This window comes from Egretta garzetta, unplaced genomic scaffold (genome assembly GCF_000687185.1).
Source record: "Egretta garzetta isolate BGI_Z169 unplaced genomic scaffold, ASM68718v1 scaffold22, whole genome shotgun sequence".
NCBI lineage: Eukaryota > Metazoa > Chordata > Aves > Pelecaniformes > Ardeidae > Egretta > Egretta garzetta.
In genome coordinates, this window is record NW_009259102.1 from 4,159,147 (window position 1) to 4,179,041 (window position 19,895).

The following is a 19,895-nucleotide window of genomic DNA, read 5'->3' on the forward strand; positions in this document are numbered from 1 at the left end:
CTCTGCAGAGCCCTCCTCCCCTCAAGCAGATCAACACTGCCACCCAGTTTGGTGTCGTCTGCAAATTTACTGAGGGCACACTCAATCCCCTCATCCAGGTCATTGATAAAGATATTAAACAAGACCAGCCCTAGAACTGAGCCCTGGGGGACACCACTTGTGACTGACCGCCAACTGGATTCACCACGACTCTCTGGGCTCGGCCATCCAGCCAGTTTTTAACCCAGTGAAGAGTACACCCATCTAGGCCATGAACTGTGAGCTTCTCCAGGAGAATGTTATGGGAGACTGTGTCAAAGGCTTTCCTGAAGTCCAGGTATACAACCATCCACAGCTTTTCCCTCATCTACCAGGCGGTTCACCTGGTCGTAGAAGAAAATCAGGTTGGTTAGGCAAGACCTTAATACTTACAAATTCTCTCCAGAAACATCTACTGAGAGCAAAGTCCAAATCTTCTACTGTCTTAGGTCAGTGGGACACAACATTGGTCTCTCAGAAGCAGGAGATGCTATCTAGGGAGAGCACAGGGTGCGTCAGTTCCACTCATACAAGAATGGGAAAGGTAAAGCAGCATTCCCTCTAACCATTCCCTCTATTTGTGAATTCACAGGGCAAAAATTTGCCTAATTCTTTTGTTAACATGCTGATACTTTCTGCCTCAAAACAGCCTCTTCTGGCAAGAGTTTGAAGAAATTATTTTTCATTGTATAAAGAAGCATTGTCTTTTATCTGTTTTATACAGATATCCTGCTAACTTCTCCCTAGTTCTGGTACTGTGAGGTTTGGTGGATAAACAGTTCTGGGTCCACTTTACTCTTCATGGTCCTGTAAATCCTGATCAAACCTCAGCCCTGCCAACCTTCTTCTCTTCAAACTGAGTTTCAGTTGTTAATCTTAGACAAGAGTTCCATATCGGCTATTTTGAGATTTATCAGCAAGAACTTAATCTACTTCACATGTGATTTAATTGGTGTTCCTTTCTAAAAATAGGACAACATCCAACACTAAATTTAAAGCTTTGTAAAAAAGCCAAATATGTTACATATATCCAATTATAAGCCACATCCATATTTACATATGCAATAACAGGAAATTTTCATGGAATTAATCTCCTTTGACAAGAACTGCCTTCCAAAAAGTATTGACTGGAAAGACTTCTCTTTTTTTTAATTCTTCACTGATCTAATTCCCTATCCACCTTTCCATTTTCCAGGACCTCAAGATGTATAAAAGCTGTATTTAAGCTACCTTTTTCTTTTTTTTTTTTTTTTAAATATGTATATAATTTAAACTCTTTGGATACAATCAGAATGGCAGAATGAGAAAAAAAAAGTAATTCATACATCTTGATGGGCTGTAGGAGAGAGTGACCATTTGTTTTCTTTCTTAATGTACTGTTTATAAACTTACTGAAGCACAGGGAACATGTTAACCTGGGAAGTCCAGTAGTGATCTTGAGATCATAGAATCATAGAATCATAGAATGTTTTGGGTTGGAAGGGACCCCTAGAGGTCATCTAGTCCAACCCCCCTTCAGTCAGCAGGGACACCGCTAACTAGATTAGGTTGCTCAGAGCCCCGTCCGACCTGGCCTTGAATGTTTCCAGGGATGGGGTCTCCACTACCTCTCTGGGCAACCTGTTCCAGTGTTTCACTACCCTCATTATAAAGAATTTCTTCCTTATATCTAGTCTAAACCTACCCTGGTTTAGTTTAAAACCATTACCCCTTGTCCTGTCACAGCTGGCCCTACTAAAAAGATTTTCCCCATCTTCCCTATAGGCCTCCTTTAGGTACTGAAATGCTGCAATAAGGTCTCCCTGCAGCCTTCTCTTCTCCAGGCTGAACAAGCCCAACTCTCTCAGCCTTTCCTCATAGGAGAGGTGCTCCAGCCCTCGGATCATTTTTGTGGCCCTCCTCTGGACCCGCTCCAACAGTCCCATGTCCTTCTTGTGCTGAGGGCTCCAGAACTGGATGCAGTACTCCATGTGAGGTCTCACCAGAGCAGAATAGAGGGGCAGAATCGCCTCCCCTGACCTGCTGGCCATGCTTCTCCCGATGCAGCCCAGAGTATGGCTGGCCTTCTGGGTCGCCGGCACACTCTCCAGCTTGTCCAGGTCTCTCTGGATGACATCCCATCCTTCTGGTGTGTCAGCCACACCTCTCAGCTTGGTGTCATCCACAAACTTGCTTCCCCCAAGCCAGTGTACAGCCAGGATACTTACCCACCTACAGGCACCCTGGTTATCTCTGGGGTGAAGCCTCGAAGTGTCCCTGGGGTAAGGAGCCCCAGCACACTCAAGCAAACCTCTCCATCCGATAACTGGGCTGTGGGACACTCTGGGGACAGCACCTGCCTTCAAGCACAAACACAGTAACTACTGAAACAGCAATGCCAGCTATATGCACACCTCTCTCTGGCCACATTAATAATGGGTTGGTTAAACACACCCTCATGAGCAGCTCAGGAATCAAGCTTCAAAATTTGCTTTCTACCACCACTCCCAAATTTGCTAGTAGCATAAATGACCTTTGCTGTTTCTGCAAATAAATGCGGTACACAAGTGCTACTCAGAAAATGAATGGAGCATGCTGAGTTTTCTGGACCTTCTATATATTTGGAGATAAAATGATCAAAGACCTCAAACGGAAAAGATTGTTCTGTAAGTAGGTACTTCAGAGCAGAATAGAAAGCTCACTCAGTGTTTTGCATCTATTCTGGGAAGCTTTTTAAACATACAAGCATGTATCAGATCCCCATAAAAGACTGAACTGCAAAGCACAATATGGCTGCTATATGAAATACAAGGACAAATAGGAAACTAAAGAGCCAGGTTTAACTACAACCTGAAATGCATTGTGCATAACTAGATTTAGCTTTAGTGGAGAAAATGAAAAAAACAATGGACAGAAGAAAAGCATGAAGTTGAAATGCAAATGTGATTTTATTCTTAAAGTGTGTCATCTGCCTTCATTTCATAAATATATTTTTATGGGGTTGCAGCTAGTACAAGATGAGAGTGGAACACACAGGAAGGACAAACTCCCTCTTCATAGGGAGCTGAAGTCTAACGTTCCATAGTCATGCTAGCTGCAGATGCTGTTTCAGCAAGGGGAGCCCTTTCAAGAGAGGAAGGGGCACTGGAAGCATCACAATTACTAAAATGTTGCACTATGGCCCTGAATTTAGCCATAAACACACCTAGCCTAGTCTGTAGCAAACAGTGCAACTAAAATACATTCTCAGTAATTCAGTTTTTCACCTACAGCACTTATTAATGCCTCATACAGAGAAGGTTTAATCTGTTTAATCTAATTGAATTCTGAAAAATACTCGTGGACACACATTTGGAGAATCAACTGGCTTGGAGAAAAGCATGCTTCAGTATTTATAAGTGATATTTAGTCTGTCCTGCTTTTGTCTGAAATATACACTAAGGATTGGCCAACCCTTGCAAAATTTGTGTGTAACTACTGAATATCTATTTTTGAAAAATATCATGTAATGTATTTATCTCTTTAAGTATCACATAAGTGAATGTACTTGTATGTATATATATATTTATACTTATAGTATCTGCTTTAATACCAATTTAGTGGAATGCATTTTGTGATTTCAATAGAATTTTGATCCATATTTATATTATTTAAAACCAAATCTAATGTCATAGATATGGTGGTACAGATCTATTAACCTAGACTTCAGTGTGTCCAATACTACTTCTAAGGGGGTCAAATAGAAAAGCATGTGAAGAGAAAAGAGTGTAATTCAGTATGCTATGTTGGATTTTAAACATAGATGCCTTGGGAAACAGGTGTGTACAGGTAGGAAATATAGCTCTAGACAATTTTCCCCATGGTGCATGCATGAAATTCCTATTGACATTGGCAAGGAGGAGAATTTAATCTGCTGTGTACAGAATAATGCATTAAGAACTCATCACTATAAATGAAATCACACATGGCTATTTAGCTGTGACACTTTAGAGAAAGAGTATGTTCTATTTCAGCATCTCTGGAGAGGGAAAGCACGTGTCCCGTCTCAGCAAGCTGATCAACACAGAAGGTGTGACAACATTGGCAGCAGAAGTCTTTGTACTCCCTTCCAAACCGTCATCTCCAGAATAAATTATTAAAAGGCTTACCTGTTCTGAGAAAACTGTGGAAAAAGAAGGGAAGGTTCTTTTTTCACTTCTGCCTGACTGGGGAATATTTATTGATTTTAAACATGTTTAAAGACTGCAACATTTGTATAGCTATTCTTACTATATCAGTATCATTCTAGCAGAGCCCCATCCTGCTCTTCAGTAATGACACTGGAGATAAAATTAGGCTCTTCCACCGCATTTCTGTGAACTTTTCTGAGTTTACTAAAATACTCTTTGTTAAATAAAATTTAAATTACTTAGCACTGATACATTTTTCCTACACTATTTGTTTAGTGAAATCGAACTCACCTACAACACCAGATATAGGAAAAATATAGCAATCACTCAACTGTGCAGTGAGCTGGTAGATGTAATCAAAATTACCACCCAGAGAAAAACAGTGAGATAAAATACATGCAAGAAAAAAATCATATTTTGCCCAGAATTGGGAGCCTAAGCTCTTTGCAAAGAATGTAAAAGATTTTTACTATAATATGAATATTCAGATTTTTTTTTAACTTGAATGACAGCACAATCCAGAGCATGGTACTTCACAACGTAATGCAGGAGTGCACATTTAAGACTGATTTAAAGGTAAGAATGTGAGCTAGTGTCATGGTTTAACCCCAGCTGGCAACTCAGCACCAAATGCTGTCACTCTGAATGTCCCCCCCTTCCTTCTTGCCCCAGCTTTCTATGCTGAGCATGATGTCATATGGTCTGGAATAGCCTTTGGGCCAGTTAGGGTCAGCTGTCCTGGCTGTGTCCCCTCCCAGCTTCTTGTGCACCTGGCAGAGCTGAGAGCTAAGAAGTCCTTGGCCAGTCTAAGCACTACCCAGCAACAACTAAAACATCGGGCTCTTATAAACATTCTTCTAACACTAAACCCAAAACACAGCACTATACCAGCTACTAGGAAGAAAATTAACTCTGTCTGAGCTGAAACCAGGACATCTAGCAAAACAAGAGCACTATTTTTTCAACAGGAAGCTCTGGCTCTGTCTTGAAACACCTACTACAAGAGGATAAGAGAGGAAGAACATTATTACGCAATCTAATCTCCCTATTCCCCATTAGAGGTTGTTTTGAAAGAAAGTATTTAAGAATTAAGGTTAATTTAATAAGTTGCAGAAGTTTTTGTCAACATATATTCAAAAGGATGATTCATAAAAAAGCAATGTAAAGCTGGCTATGTGCAAATAACCCCAGAAACTGAGGAAGGAGGAGGAGGAAAGAAAATTATGCAATTTTGCTGCAGAACCACATGCTGACCGATGGCTGGACAAGAGTAAGGCTCTCTGGTTAGCTCAAAGGCTATCTGGACTTTTGTGTAGGTTTTATTCCTCCTCCAGATGGGAAGATGGAAAGAGAACATGGGGAAGGGAAGGAAGAGTTATCAACTGAGATGACATCCAAGATAATAAAAGGGTTATAAGGCATGCCGTCATAGGCACAGCATAGCATGGGTAAAGAGATGACAACAAGACTTATATGCAACAGGGAATTCTGGTGGTGAACAAAAACCAGCAGAGTTCTCTGGTATACCATTGGGAGTGAGGAGCCTGCCTGAAATCCAAGATTTGTATGAGTATGTGCCCTGAGTGCCTGTGAACAGGGACCTCATTTACAGTGAGCACAACGTACGTCTCCTATAACTTTTAAAAGAATAGGATATCTGTCAAGATGAGAAACAAGATTAATAACTTCACATGTTCACTAATGCAAAGTACTTCTGGTGGAAAAATACTTTTTTCATTTTGTGTAGTGTACAAATGATTAGCACAGTTGAAAAATGTAAACAGTCTTTTAACTCCTTTACTAGTGACTAAAAATATTTGACCTGCAGGACTCGTTGCAATGGAAATTTCCTTAAAAAGAACAGAAGATATTTTATACTTAGAGCATTTATACTTGCACTGTTAGTACAGAGTATAGAGTGCATAATGCATACAGAACATATGAGCATTTATACTTGCTCTTAAGTACTCAGTTCAGTAGCTGTACCAGTTCAAAATTTTGAATGAATCCCATGTGTTAGAATTAAGAATAAACCCCCAAATCAGTAAAAACTGGATATAAATGCATCATCAACTTGACTGCTTGGCAAGGAGACCTGTCTGCCCTCAATTCATCATTGATTTAGGAAATCCTACTGAAAACCTCTCTGGAATATCTGCAAGATATCTACTCTTTGCGAGGTTTGACTTCCTATGACAGCTTCTGTTTTAAGGGAATGATGGTGAAACAGCTCACTGATTGGGAAGCAAACAATTTGGGGAAACTGGGTCTGATTTGTGGGGAAAAAAAGAATTAAGAAAAAACACAGTCATTTCTGCTTTTCAGAATGAGGTGGCTTCGGCTTTCTTCTAAGCTTGATGGAGAAACAGGGAGTAAGGATGTTCATAAGTCCAAATAAATTCCCGTAACACTTCTTTTAGCTGAGATTTCTTATTTTAGGTGTTTGGAAAGGCTCAAAGATATCTGATCTGGTCAAACATATATAGTGAAAAGGAGAGCAAGAATAGATACAGAAATCTGTTCTCTGACAAAACAACTACTTACATGTTTTACTATAAGCATATTTAAAAACAAGAACTTTAAAATTTATCAGAGTAGACAAATACTTCAATGAAAGAAAAAATACTTTGTCCTAGCAGGTTTTATTAGTAAGAATTGATTTACTTAATGGATTAACAACTGCTGGATTATGTGATAAAGGCCAATCTCACAGAGATGCTCAGAGGCACCACAGCATGTGGGGGCACCTAAATCAGGGGAACGATCTCATGCCCCAGCCCCCCTGGCGTAGGAGACACACTGTGGGATTTCGTGTGTATATGTTTATTTATGTATACATGTATATGCGTACATGAGCATATGCATATGTGTGCCTACTGGGAACACATGTCAGCCTCACTGCTGACTGGATCTGGGGGATGGAGCTGTGGCAGCCTCACTTCTTTTGGGCTGCAAGATTCCCTAACTATATCATTATGTGGTTCAGCCTGTTTAAGTTACATAGTTAATGAATTACTGACATGTTGTATAGTTCTAAATTTAAAACTTGAAACACTTTGTTGGTGATGGCTATTAACACATGCAAAACTAATGTGACTATTCTTGAAATAAGCAAAGATTATAAGTATGTAAGCAAATGATGACACATGACATAAAGAGAACATATAGTGCATATAAAGTTCCTTTCGATAGTTTGCTAGCAAATCTTGTGAAATCATATAAGACATTTACAGGTGTAAAGTAAAATGTTTGTTATTTTGAGTGTTAGGTTTTCATCTTCTCTCATCAAAAGTTTCATCTTAAGGCGTTACTGATTTAGAATGTGATAAGAAGTACAAGAAATGACTAGTGCCACTAAAGCTTGGTAAAGTACTTACAAGTGCTAAGCAGCTCAATGTGAAAAAAAAAAGAAACTTTTTCACTGTGAAGCTGAGACATGACTTACAAATCCGTTGTACACAGTAATAGAAATCCCTTTGAAAATGAATGGTCAGTGCCCAAGAACACAGACGTTCAAAGGGAATTAACATAGTTTGGAATATTCACAGCCTCTGCCTAGATATTCATAATGTTTTGTATGCAGATGGTAAAGACATCCTAAAATAGTTTTATTCCTAAAAGAAGGAGAGTTGATATACAGGACAGACTCTCTCTCCTGTTCTGTGGAGTCTTTCACCTTTTTCTTCAGTTTAAGATGGAACGCTAGTCTAATCTATCATGGACATTTTTATCTTCCCCAGTCATTTGTAGACATACCTAGCTGCATCCAAAATTATGATGAAATTTTATTATGCAACTACTACTTTTTTTATTAGAAAATCAGAAAAAAATTGTAAAGAAAAATGTAGCTGGCATTGTGATTTTAGAGGATACAGAAAATGAAGTTATACCTGCACCTGCCTAGATGCAAACCAGACTCCTTCACTATTACACTCTTCACGTTTCTGTGTATGAAAGATAATGCAATGAGTTCTATACCTTAATGACAGTTGATGCTGTTCAGTTTGGTACAGAATTAGAATCTGATTATATCTTAGTTCCTCTGAAACAAATCCCAGATTTGGCAATGCAGATTCTTTGACAGAATAAGCTGTTTGGCAAGGTTATTAAAACTGAAAAAGCCCACCACCTCACAGAGAGAGAAATTAATACACAGTGGAAAATGTTTATCATTATTGGAGTTCTGTCTTCATGCTTCACCTTGTCTAGGCAAAGCATAAAGCTATATATTCTACAGAAGGATGTAAAAAATACAGTAATTTGAAAACAGATCAATCAGACCTTTTGATACTAATTTTTAAAATTCTGTTTGAAGTAGATGGCCTGAGTTAAATTTCTTTTTTGATGAAAGTCTTACATAGTCAATAGGAAAATAAAAAAAAAGCTGCACAAGAAAAAGAAAATCAAGAAGAAACTAAGCAGAATAATTTAGGATTTGTTTTTTTTCTTTGAGTCCTTAACATTAAACTATCATTGAAAGTAAATTACAGAATAAGAAATTCAGCTTCTATTGAGGTTTTTAAGTAGCTAAAGAAGCAGTTTTTTCACCATACAAGGGATAAAATTCCAACCTGGTTTACTGGTGCAGCACTTTCTTTTAATACTGACAAGTAAGGTAAGGTACATTCATTTGCAAAACTATACATTATTCTGAAATATAGGAAAATTTATCTGGACAGATCTTATATTTATATGTCTTATATGACTGGAATGTGGCTGTCGATGGCTACAGGCTGTTCAGAAGGGACAGGCGAGGAAAGAGGAGTGGAGGCGTTGCCCTCCATATCAAGAAATCAATACAGTGTAAAGAGCTGTCCCTGAAGAATAGCCACAAGCAGGTCAAAAGCTTATGGGTAAAAATCAGAGACAGTCAACAAAGGGAACCTTGTGGTTGGTGTCTATCAACTGCCTGGTCAAAGGGAGCCTACTGACGAAGCCTTCTTCCTCCAGCTACAGGAGGCTTTGTGCTCTCAGGCTCTCATCCTGCTGGGGCACTTCAACCACTGCTGGAAAACTAGCATGGTGAGCTGCAGGTAATACAGCAGATTCCTAGTATGCATTGAGGATAACATCTTAAGCCAGGTAATAGACACCCCTACCCGAGGGGATGTAATACTGGACCTGATGGTCACCAATGCAAGTGAGCTCATCGGAGACATCAAGATTGCAGGCAGCCTGGGCTGCAGTGATCATGCGGTGGTGGAGCTAACGCTCCTGAAGGAAATGGGAAAAGCGAGGAGCATAGTCAGGACCCTACATTTTAGGAAAGCAAATTTCCAGCTCTGCAAGGAGATAGTCAGAAGGACCCCCTGGGAAACAGTCCTCAGGAACAGGGGAACAGAACAGAGTTGGCAGCATGTTAAGGATGTGTTCCATAGATCACAAGAGCTCTCGATCCCCAGGTGTAAGAAATCAGGCAAGGAAGGGAGGAGACCATCACAGCTGAGATGAGAGATGTTGGCCAAACTAAAGAGCAGGAGGGAACTGCACAGGCAGTAGAAGCAGGGACAGGCATCCTAGGAATCCTAGGGACACTGCCTAGTTGTGTAGGGATGGGGTCAGGAGGGCCAAGATGTAGCTGGAGCTGAACTTGGCAAGGGATGCAAAGAATAACAAGAAGGGTTTCTATGTCCACCAGAAAAGGAAGGTTAAAGAAAATGTACCCCCAGATGAACAAGAATGGGTATCTAGTATCAACAGATAAGAAGGCTGAGGTACTCACCAACTTTTTTGCCACAGTCTTCACTGTGGTAACCTCTCCTCACCCCTCCTGAGTCAATGGACTACAAGATGGTGACCAGGGGGGTAAAGACCCTCCCACTGGCCATGACCACCTGAGGAACCTGAACACACATAAGTAATTTAGAAATGTAAAGAACAATTGAAATAATAATAGATTTATAAAGGCTCAATAAAGCGTTATAGCATGGAAATAAAGAGGAAGATTTCAACCGGAAGTACCTTAAAATTTCAAGAACAGCCAAGGTTTTATTCAAATAAGATCACTCCTACTCCTTTTTCATACATAGCAAGAAATTCAACAACTGCTATCAGAAGTATTTCTGAATTCTTATTAATATTAGCAGAGTAAGGCTTCTGGGGTTGAATGGCAAAATATCCAAGGACCTGACAGAACTGAATGGTTCAGTTGTTCTTTCACTCTGCTTATTTGAAAAGTCATGGAGTGTGCTCATTTTCCTTGCTAAGCAGAACAGCTATTTTTACTTCCATCAGCACACCAAAGCAGAGTACAAATGATCATTCTCCCACATGTGCCTTACCTCCCAGTGAGCTCTCAAAAGGATAATTGAATGGGTCCAGGCGATGCTGTTTCTTAATTTTCCAGCCAGCACATCTGTCCCATATATTACAGATCACAAAATAATGCATCATGACTATAGTTGGTTGTCATAAACGGGAAGTCATAAGGAAAAAAAAAATCAGAAAGAATCTCAAGAAAAATCATTCAGGTGTCTAACATGAAAAATAGTGACCTTTTGCTGGTGGAGAGGAAGGAATGCTTACTTATGGCCATGCAGTTTTGTGTCTTTCTTCATTCTGTTAAATGGCACAACTCCTTTTAGCAGTAAAGGATTAGTCTATGTGATAGAGCACAGGGAGTTAGCAGAAACTATGCATTATTCTACATACTAGCATACAGCAAACCCATTCCTAGGCAAAACACTTATCTGTTCCTTGAAAGATAAATAAGAATATATAATAAATTCTAAAACACTGTCCTGGTTTCGGCTGGGATAGAGCTAATTTTCTTCATAGTAGCTAGCATAGTGCTGTGTTTTGGATTTAGTACCAGAAGAATGTTGATAGCACACTGATGTTTTTAGTTGTTGCCAAGTAGTGCTCAGACTACTCAAGGACTTTTTGAGCTTCTCTTGCTCAGCCAGGTGCATAACAAGCTGGGAGTACAGCACAGCTAGGACAGCTGACCCAAACTGACCAAAGAGCTATTCCATACCATATAACGTCATGCTCGGGGGGAGTTAGTCGGTCGGTCAGTTGTGGGAAGAGGGATCGCTGCTTGGAGGCTGATCGCAGCTCGGGACGGGCTGGGCATCGGTCGGTGGGTGGTGAGCAATTGCATTGTGCATCATTCGTTTTGTATATTCTGTATATTCTGTTATCATTCTCATTATTACTATTATTATTATTTTCTCTTATTAAACTGTCTTTATCTCAGCCCTCGGCTCTAACCTTTTATTTTCTTCCCGATTCTCTCCCCCATCCCGCTGAGGGAGGGGGGAGTGAGTGAGTGGCTGGGGGGGGGTTCGTTGCCAGCCGGGTTAAACCACGACAAACACCCTTCTCAATGACAACTTATTTTGCAAGAGAATGTACAGAATCTAGAATCAATAGTGTTGCCCTCCCCTGCTTTCTATATTCAATCCAACAGAAATACCTGAAAATGCATCTTGGTTTGAATTTGATGGTATGAAGTGTTAAAATAGATCCCATTCTTCTTTAAGCTGAATAAAGAATATTCTTCTGCTATTGTAACAACAGGTTTTAGAATAGTTGTATGATCAGAAGGGTAGAATAATCAAGTACTTATGATAAGTATATATTATCCTAATTCTGCTTACTTGCATTTTCCCCTTACTTCCCATGTGGTTTTTCTTGAACAGTTTCAAAGTTAATATTTCTTTTTTCAGCAACTATTTTTTTTCCAATTACCTTTTCCAGGAAATTCTCCCTCCAAATGAAGAGGGTTCTGTTTAATATTCATAGTACTCAAGCATGAGCACCATATGGTGATGACAAAAATGACCAGTTATGAAAAATCAGGTGCTTAGAAATACCTGTTTTCAAAATACCTAAATCTGAACGCCCTCACATGAATACATAAGATTGCATGTATTTTTAAATTTTGTGAGTAAAAAGCAACTATTCTTCTTGCACCATACTTTAGAGAGGTACATTGCAGTGGACAGGACATTTAAGTGAGTAAAAATAATTACTGACCTGTTTGGAGAACTAAAGATGTAACTCACAGGAGACTGAGCAGATTCTAGGATATACCTTCCTCCTGTAACTGTAAAATAAATTTTACATTTCACAGAGATTTAGATTGTTCAGCATTTTTTATTCACCAGTGAAATGAGGTTCTATAAATCTAATTGAATATTTGACATATGTAATAAGAGCAAATTAGGGTATCAGTGTTCCAGTAGAAACAAAAAAAACCCTAAAGGCACAGTCAGCTGTCTTGATGTCATTTCTTCTCAAGTTATACTCCCTTGCACCATAACAACAACTATTTAATGAATCTGTATTTTTTGGATTTGTTACAATTTTCTGTTACTGGGAAATTATTGCTTTGACCTTTACTTCTTCCAATCCTGTTGAACTTTTTACCCTTGTCAAATTTTTATTTATTTAACTTGTAAGTTTCACCAGTGAAATAGTTTGTAAATACATTGTCAGTTGAAAAACTACAGGATAAATACACAACCCCAAAAGCACTCTTTGAAAACTAAGCCATAAGACATACAATTGCAATTTTTTCTCTAAAAATTTCACTTTTAATTGGCATACCTAATAAAAAAGCATTTATTTCTGATGCTATAATGTTATGTCATCAGAATGCTATGGAAATTAGAGCTAAGAACTAAACAAAAAATTCACAGTAATATTGTGACTGAGAACTATTTTGTCATTTACAGTAAAGTCATGGATCATTTGTGAGCAAGCATGTACTCCATATTACTCAACATGTACATATATATTACTCCACAAACTGACAAAGCTGCTAGTAATCTAACTAGGATTAGGACAGGACTATATAATTCCTCCTTGTTGTAGACCATGGGTGGATTTTCAGTGATTTCAAGTGGGTCCAGTTCTGTTGGCACAAAAATATCTGCAGAGACTGGTAAGCTGTAAAAAACAGAACGCGTAAAAATTACAGTTTCAGTTGACAAAGACTTTTTGCCATCCTCCTCTCCTCTTTGCCTTTTCTTTTAGGGAAGGGGAAAGCAGCTCATACCATCATTTGTAATCCACTTTCCTAAAGAAACAGGATTGCACAGTCATCCCTCATGGCTAACTTTGGACAGCTGCCAACTTTGACAAATGAGTAGCCTCCTGGGAGTTGCCACTTCAGGATCATGGTGGGACCCACAGAGGTGCTCCAGCAGCAGGACAGGTGAGGTGCAGGGGTAAGCAGCTGCACACCCATGGGGCAGGCTCTAGTTTAAACTCTACTGCGAAAAGGTTGCATATCAATTTTATTCCTCTTTTGCAGGGGTTGGTGAAGTATATTATTAGTAGAAGTGGTTATGTTACTTATATAAGCAGAGGGAAAAGTGTAAATATAATATAATTGTCACATCTTCTTGACCACGTAAGTACCTTCTTGGTTACTCTGGTCTATATTTTAGCTTGTCTTAATGAGAAAGAGGTTGCAAAGTAGAAGATAACCAGTATCTAATCTGTTTCATAAATGAGAGGAAAATAATCAACAGAGCAGGATGGTAGTTGGAACAGTGACTGCAGACAACAGGACACCTGCACTTAGTGCAAAAAGCAGCAGAATCTACAGTTTTAACCTTAACTTGTACCCTTGTACATTTACAGGTTCATTAGGTAAATGAAGATATCAAATTCATTTGAGGTGTTTCAGTCAGACTCATAACACAAAAAAAACCCCCTCTTTTCCCCCTCTCTCTTCCTTTTCTTTTTTTTTTTTTTTAATTCTTCTGAACAAGATTTTTGGACAAAATTGTACCAAAACTTTAAAAGAGGTTTTATTTCACTTAGAAGAAGACAAGTAATTCAAATGTCCAGAATAAAAAAACCCACAAATACAGATCTTTAGTACTTCTTAGTTTGCAGTTAAACTGATGAAGCAGATATATTCCTTTACACAAATAAAATCAATTGGCTAAAAAATTTCGGGTAATTGCTAACTGAGTAACTCAGTTCCTGACACACTAATGTATGTTCATGCTTCATATTACGAGAAAAAATTAAAAATAAAAGATGAAACAGCTTCTGTAAGAAAAAAAACCTCAGTTAATTGGGATTCTTTGGCTTAGAAATTCAGTTAAGAAATAAAAACAAAGCCTGCAAAAATTAAAGCTGTGTGGAAAGGACGAGGAAGGTATGTTTATTCACCGTTTCTCACAGTGAAAGAAGGAAGAACCCCAAACCATTACAAGACAGCAAACATTGACCAAACCCACAGAAATTTTCCTCTCCTTCCAACCCCAGCACCTATGGAGGTAATGGAATATCTTGCTGTAGGTGTTGCAGGGGCAAGAAATGTAAACAAATTCAGAAAGTAATTAGACAAATTCTTGCAGAATAAATCTCCTGAGTGCTATTATAGATAACAGTCCAGATAGATACAGTCCCAAAACTCATTGTTGTTGGGAAAAGTGTGATATACTTCCCTCCTCATTCACTAATTGCTATCAGTATGGATGAGGTATAGACTAAATTATATTTTCTTTGATTCAGTATGTTAGCACATATGCCCTTTTCAGATATTCTAACCACCTCTTGGCTTCACTTTTTTCTATGTATAAAAAAAGTGTCCTTCATTTTGGAAAAAGCACATTTCAAAACCATAAAAATGCTCAGGTTTTGTTTCTTTTATAAAGTGAGCAAGAATTATTTAATATAACAGTACTGACAGAATGAAAGCAATCACCACATGTTTTTCTGTTTGCTTTCTTGGACTTTTTTTTAAAAATTATTAATGGTTTGCTGCATGTATACTTGAGAACAGGTATTTATAGACATGCAGTCAAAGTAATCAGGCATGCTGAGGATTTGGAAACCTTCAGGGGGGAGGCTTAAAAACAAACAAACACTATTTCAGAAAACAGTTAATTACTGAAATCAAAGCTTGATTAACCAGAAAACTATTCACCAACTATGTTAATGAAGAAGAAATACTTGTATTTGGCTAATAGTGCAACATTAAAATTGCACAAATCTGCAGTGAGCTTAGGTCACTGAAATTCACCAACTCCTTTGATTATCATACATATTTAATCTTTCATTTGTTACATCCACTAAGGGAAAACATACACTCATATGCAATAACAACAGAACCGGTTTACCAGAAAAAAAAACCCAAAAAACAACCTTCCATTTCTCCTTAGGAAGATGGTCTTTAATTTACTTATACCCAAGCTATGGTGGGTTCACCTTGGCTTCTGCTCGGTGCCCACCAAACCACTCTATCACTCCCCTCCTCAGCAAGATGGGAAAGAAAGTAAGACGAGTCTTGTGGGTTGAGACAAGGACAAGGAAGATCACTCACCAATTACCATCATGGGCTAACCAGACTCTACTTGGGGAAAATTGGTTTAATTTATTGCCAGCTAAAAAATAGAGTAGGATAGTGAAAGACATAGATGAAGAACAATCTAGCTTAGCACGGTCTTCTCCAGGGTCTTCAGGGGAATCTCTGCTACAGCACCTGGAACACTTCCTCCCCTTCCTTCTTCTCTGACCCTAGTGTCAGCTTTGGTCTGGTGGAAATATACCCCAGATGGAATTTGACGAAGTAAGGAGATGTATTTGTGATATAGTCTCATCCTTCTTTTTTCCTCTCTTCATTTGTACTCAGTTTTTATATTTTGGCTGAAATGAAGAAACATCTGTGACTGGAGCAAGTCACACTGGGAACAGTCCAAGAACACTGCCACCTCATCGTGGTATCGAAGGATGAAGACGAAGAAGTTATAAGAAGTGGGTACCCACATGTTGATTGTATCAGACCCTGGATTTCAGCTCGGTTATGTTACTGGTCTTTGCATCATACTTGAAAAACTATTTTGCTGTTATTTTATGTTAGTTAAGTGTTGACTCTTTAAATTGTAGAGTTTGGAGTATATTCTAGACTTACATCTGCCAGTCTGGGTATGAACTGGTTTTCCACTCCTCATTTTAAGGATAAAAACAACACAACATTGTTAGACACACTTCATTATCTGTAACTTTAGCTAATTTGTTATGACAGATGAACAGGAAAGTAAGAGAAGTACAGATGGATAATTACCTTTTTTAACGTGCTAAGAATAACAAGGGATGTAATGATGAGATTATACATTTAGGCTCACAATTTTATATTTTCTTGAGAAGTACAGGTTTAATGAATAAAAGAACTTCACTTTTGAGGTGCATGCAATGACCTCTGTGTGTGTGTTTGTGTGTGTGCTTCTGTGTGCACAAATGTGTATAGAGCAAGATGATTTTTTCCGTGTTTGTAGTGCATTTTCCTTCTAAAAACAGGTGATCCCTTATTTCTGGATAAAAACCAGTAAAGTGTTTTTCACTTCTGGTAAAGACTTCCTTTAGGTTTTTCAGGCACTTATCTTTTAACTAAGGTGATTTGCTGTATGATAAATCATTTTTTGATGTCTGCTTGAGGATGTTGCATGCTTGCCACATATTTCCTCTCAAATTAGAAGGTTATCCTCAATTCTGCTACAGTGTGACTGGGGATTACAGTTTAAAGGTTCAGCATCGATAACAGTCTGGCTGTTTTCCCAGTGTATACATTGAAGCAGTAAAAAATGGTATTGGTCAAATAGCCAAACCATTTAAGTAACACGAAGACCATCATGTTAATATCGCATCATAAAAGTTACAAAACAAATTTCCCATTAAGTTCTTTTGCTCAAAATAAGATCACAACAAAAGACATTTTCCCTCACAACAAAATGTTTTTCTTATATATACATATAATCATAGAATAGAATCATAGACTGGTTTGGGTTGGAAGGGACCTTCAAAGATTATCTAGTTCAACCACATTTTTCACTAAATCAGGTTTGTTAAAGTCCAGTCCAACCTGACTTTAAACACTTCCAGTGATGGGAGATACACAACTTCTCTGGGAAACCTGTTCCAGTGTCTCACCACCCTCATCATAAAAAATTTCTTCCTTATGTCCAGTCTAAAGATACCTTCTTTCAGTTTAAAACTGTTGCCCCTTGTTCTGTCTCTGCAGACCCTGGTAAAACTCTTATTTCTTCTTTCCTGTAAGTCCACATATAAGATTGTCTGCAATAAGGTCTCCCTGGAGCCTTCTATTCTCCAGGCTGCACAATGCCAACTCTCCCAGCCTTTGTTCACGGGAGACATGAATGCTAGTGTTAAAAAAAAAAAAGGGGGGGACGACTATGAGGAGGTACAGAACATTAGCTTCTCTGGGGTTTTTTTGGATTGAATTGACTAACATGGGTGTACATGTGACTGACTCAGATAGTGTCTCATCCCATGTGGTGGACTGCGAGGTGGGTGAATCTTTTTAATCCCCTGATAATCTGTGTACCGCTAAAAAGCCAATCTCTGTTTGGCAGAGCCATGTGGCTAGTAGAGTCATGACAATGACTCAGAGGAACAATCTAACTGGTAACTTTATTAACTGGCAAACTTAACAAACTGGTGAACTGAAAAAATGAATGAAGGCAATTTGGCAAAGGAACTATTTTTGGCACAACCCATTGCAAGTTGTCTGCAACTTATATGTGTGAATATATAGTGGAAAAGTGGGGAAAGAGAGAAGTGACAAAAGGAAAAGAGAGGAGAGGAGGATAGAAAAAGGAGAGGCATCGCCATCCTTGGATCCTGCTTGGTTGTCTTAGGGCAGAGTCTGGATCCATAGGTGATGGGTCAACAAGGCAAAACATGTACGCTTGTCCTTATATAGCCTCATTAGTCCAGGACCACCCCTGGGGTGGCAACTGTTTTGCTTCTGTGCAGTCAAGTGTTCTGGAGAGCTCTTGAATTGGTTTGGGGGTGTCAGTGTGATAGTGAGGGTCTTTGGTGATCATGCACTCCCCCTGTGAACACCTGTTGACTGGCACATGCTCAATTCTTGCCTGCTGGAAGAAGCTGAGAGGGCAGCCTGTTGCCCTGCCTCCACCAGGCTCACTGCCCCTCTCTGTTTCCCCTCTGTCTGGGCAAGTTGTCTGAGACAAGGAAACATCCAACTGCCCGGTCAGAGCCAGATACCACTCTGTAGCTCAGACAGTGAGCATTGGCAGAGTGTCCTTGATTGCATCTTCTAGGGTGGTGATAAGAACATAACAAAAAGAAGGAGAAGAGACAGAAGAAACAGAAGAAAGCTGATGGGTAGTCATACATCGAGTGATGGCTATGCCAGTCATTAAGAATAGAAATCCAACCAATTGGGTCATTCCAATTTGCATTAACCATTTTCCCCACCCTGTGAGTCCCCGAGCTTGCAGAAGGGAGGTGAACCAGGATCCAGATGCATGTCTGTCAAACCAGTCCTTTGGTTGGAGTGATTGGAATAGTTTGGCAGTTTGATCAGCAATTTGTTTCATTTCTGTGCCTCCTCTGCGGTGGAGCTGGTGCTGTGAATAGTTACACAGCATTCCCCATCCCTTAAATTCAACATACCGGATACCCCTTGTTCCTTTAACAGTATTGTATCTAGGGCTAAATGTTTTTGGAGTGTCATTTTTGGTACATGTTGCACTAATAAACTGAGTTGCCCTAAAGCATATCCTGCCCAATTACTTAAAAGCTATACTTGCCAGGTAATATTTTCCAAAACAAGCTGTTGTCACTTTAGGGTTATGTATAGGGTAAGAATGTTTTTGAACATCAGCACTACTTTTTGTCCATCAGTATAGTAATTGGGAATTTGGACCCCACTGATCGCCCATTCAGGTTGGGCTTTTGGGGTTTCTGCCACATCCCAGCACACTCACTGAGGAGGGGCAATGAAACTGAAAACACGAGATGGGCCTAAGTTTGGGATGACTAAGCCACATTTCAGACCAGCGTGATATTTCAATACTAAGAATAAAATTTCCCATTAGAACCTCTTCAAGCTAACTCCAAAGGGGCTGGTTATATACTAGTTTCACAGGTCCAGGTACCATTGTAATCCATGCAATATACAGGTTTAGCAGTGAGTGGCAGGCTTTTCAAAGGGTAGCGTATATGAGGTATACTGCAACATTTAACTCTGTTAAAGAGGGTCAGGCCACTTGGGAGGCATACACGAATGCTGCCAGAGCATGCAGCGAAGCAACTAGAAAGGCCAAGGTTCACCTGGAACTAAGTCTGGTGAAGGATATCAAGGATAACAAGAAGGGCTTCTTCAAGTACATCAGCAGCAAATGGAAGACTAGGGGAAATGTGGGACTGCTGCTGAACGAAATGGGTGCCCTGGTGACAGAAGATACAGAGAAGGTGGAGTTACTGAATGCCTTCTTTGCTTCAGTCTTCACTGCCAAGGGTGGCCCTCAGGCTCCCCAGTCCTTGGAGGTAAGCAAGCAAGCTTGGAGAAAGGATGACCTTCCCTCCATCGAGGTGGATCAGGTTAGGGATCTTTTAAGGCCACAAATCCATGGGCCCCAATGGAATGCACCCGTGAGTGCTGAAGGAGCTGGCAGACATCATTGCTGAGCCACTCTTCATCATCTACAAAAGGTCCTGGAGAACAGGAGAGGTGCCTGAGGAATGGAGGATAGCCAATGTCATTCCAGTCTTTAAAAAGGGCAAGAAGGAGGACCCAGGGAACTACAGACCGGTTAGTCTCACCTCTGTTCCTGGAAAGGTGATAGAACAACTCATTCTGTGTGTCCTCTCCAAGCAAGTAGAGGAAAAGAAGATCATCAGGAGTACCCAGCATGGATTCACCAAGGGGAAATCATGCCTAACCAATCTGATGGCCTTCTATGATGGCATGACCAGCTGGGGAGATGAGAGGAGAGC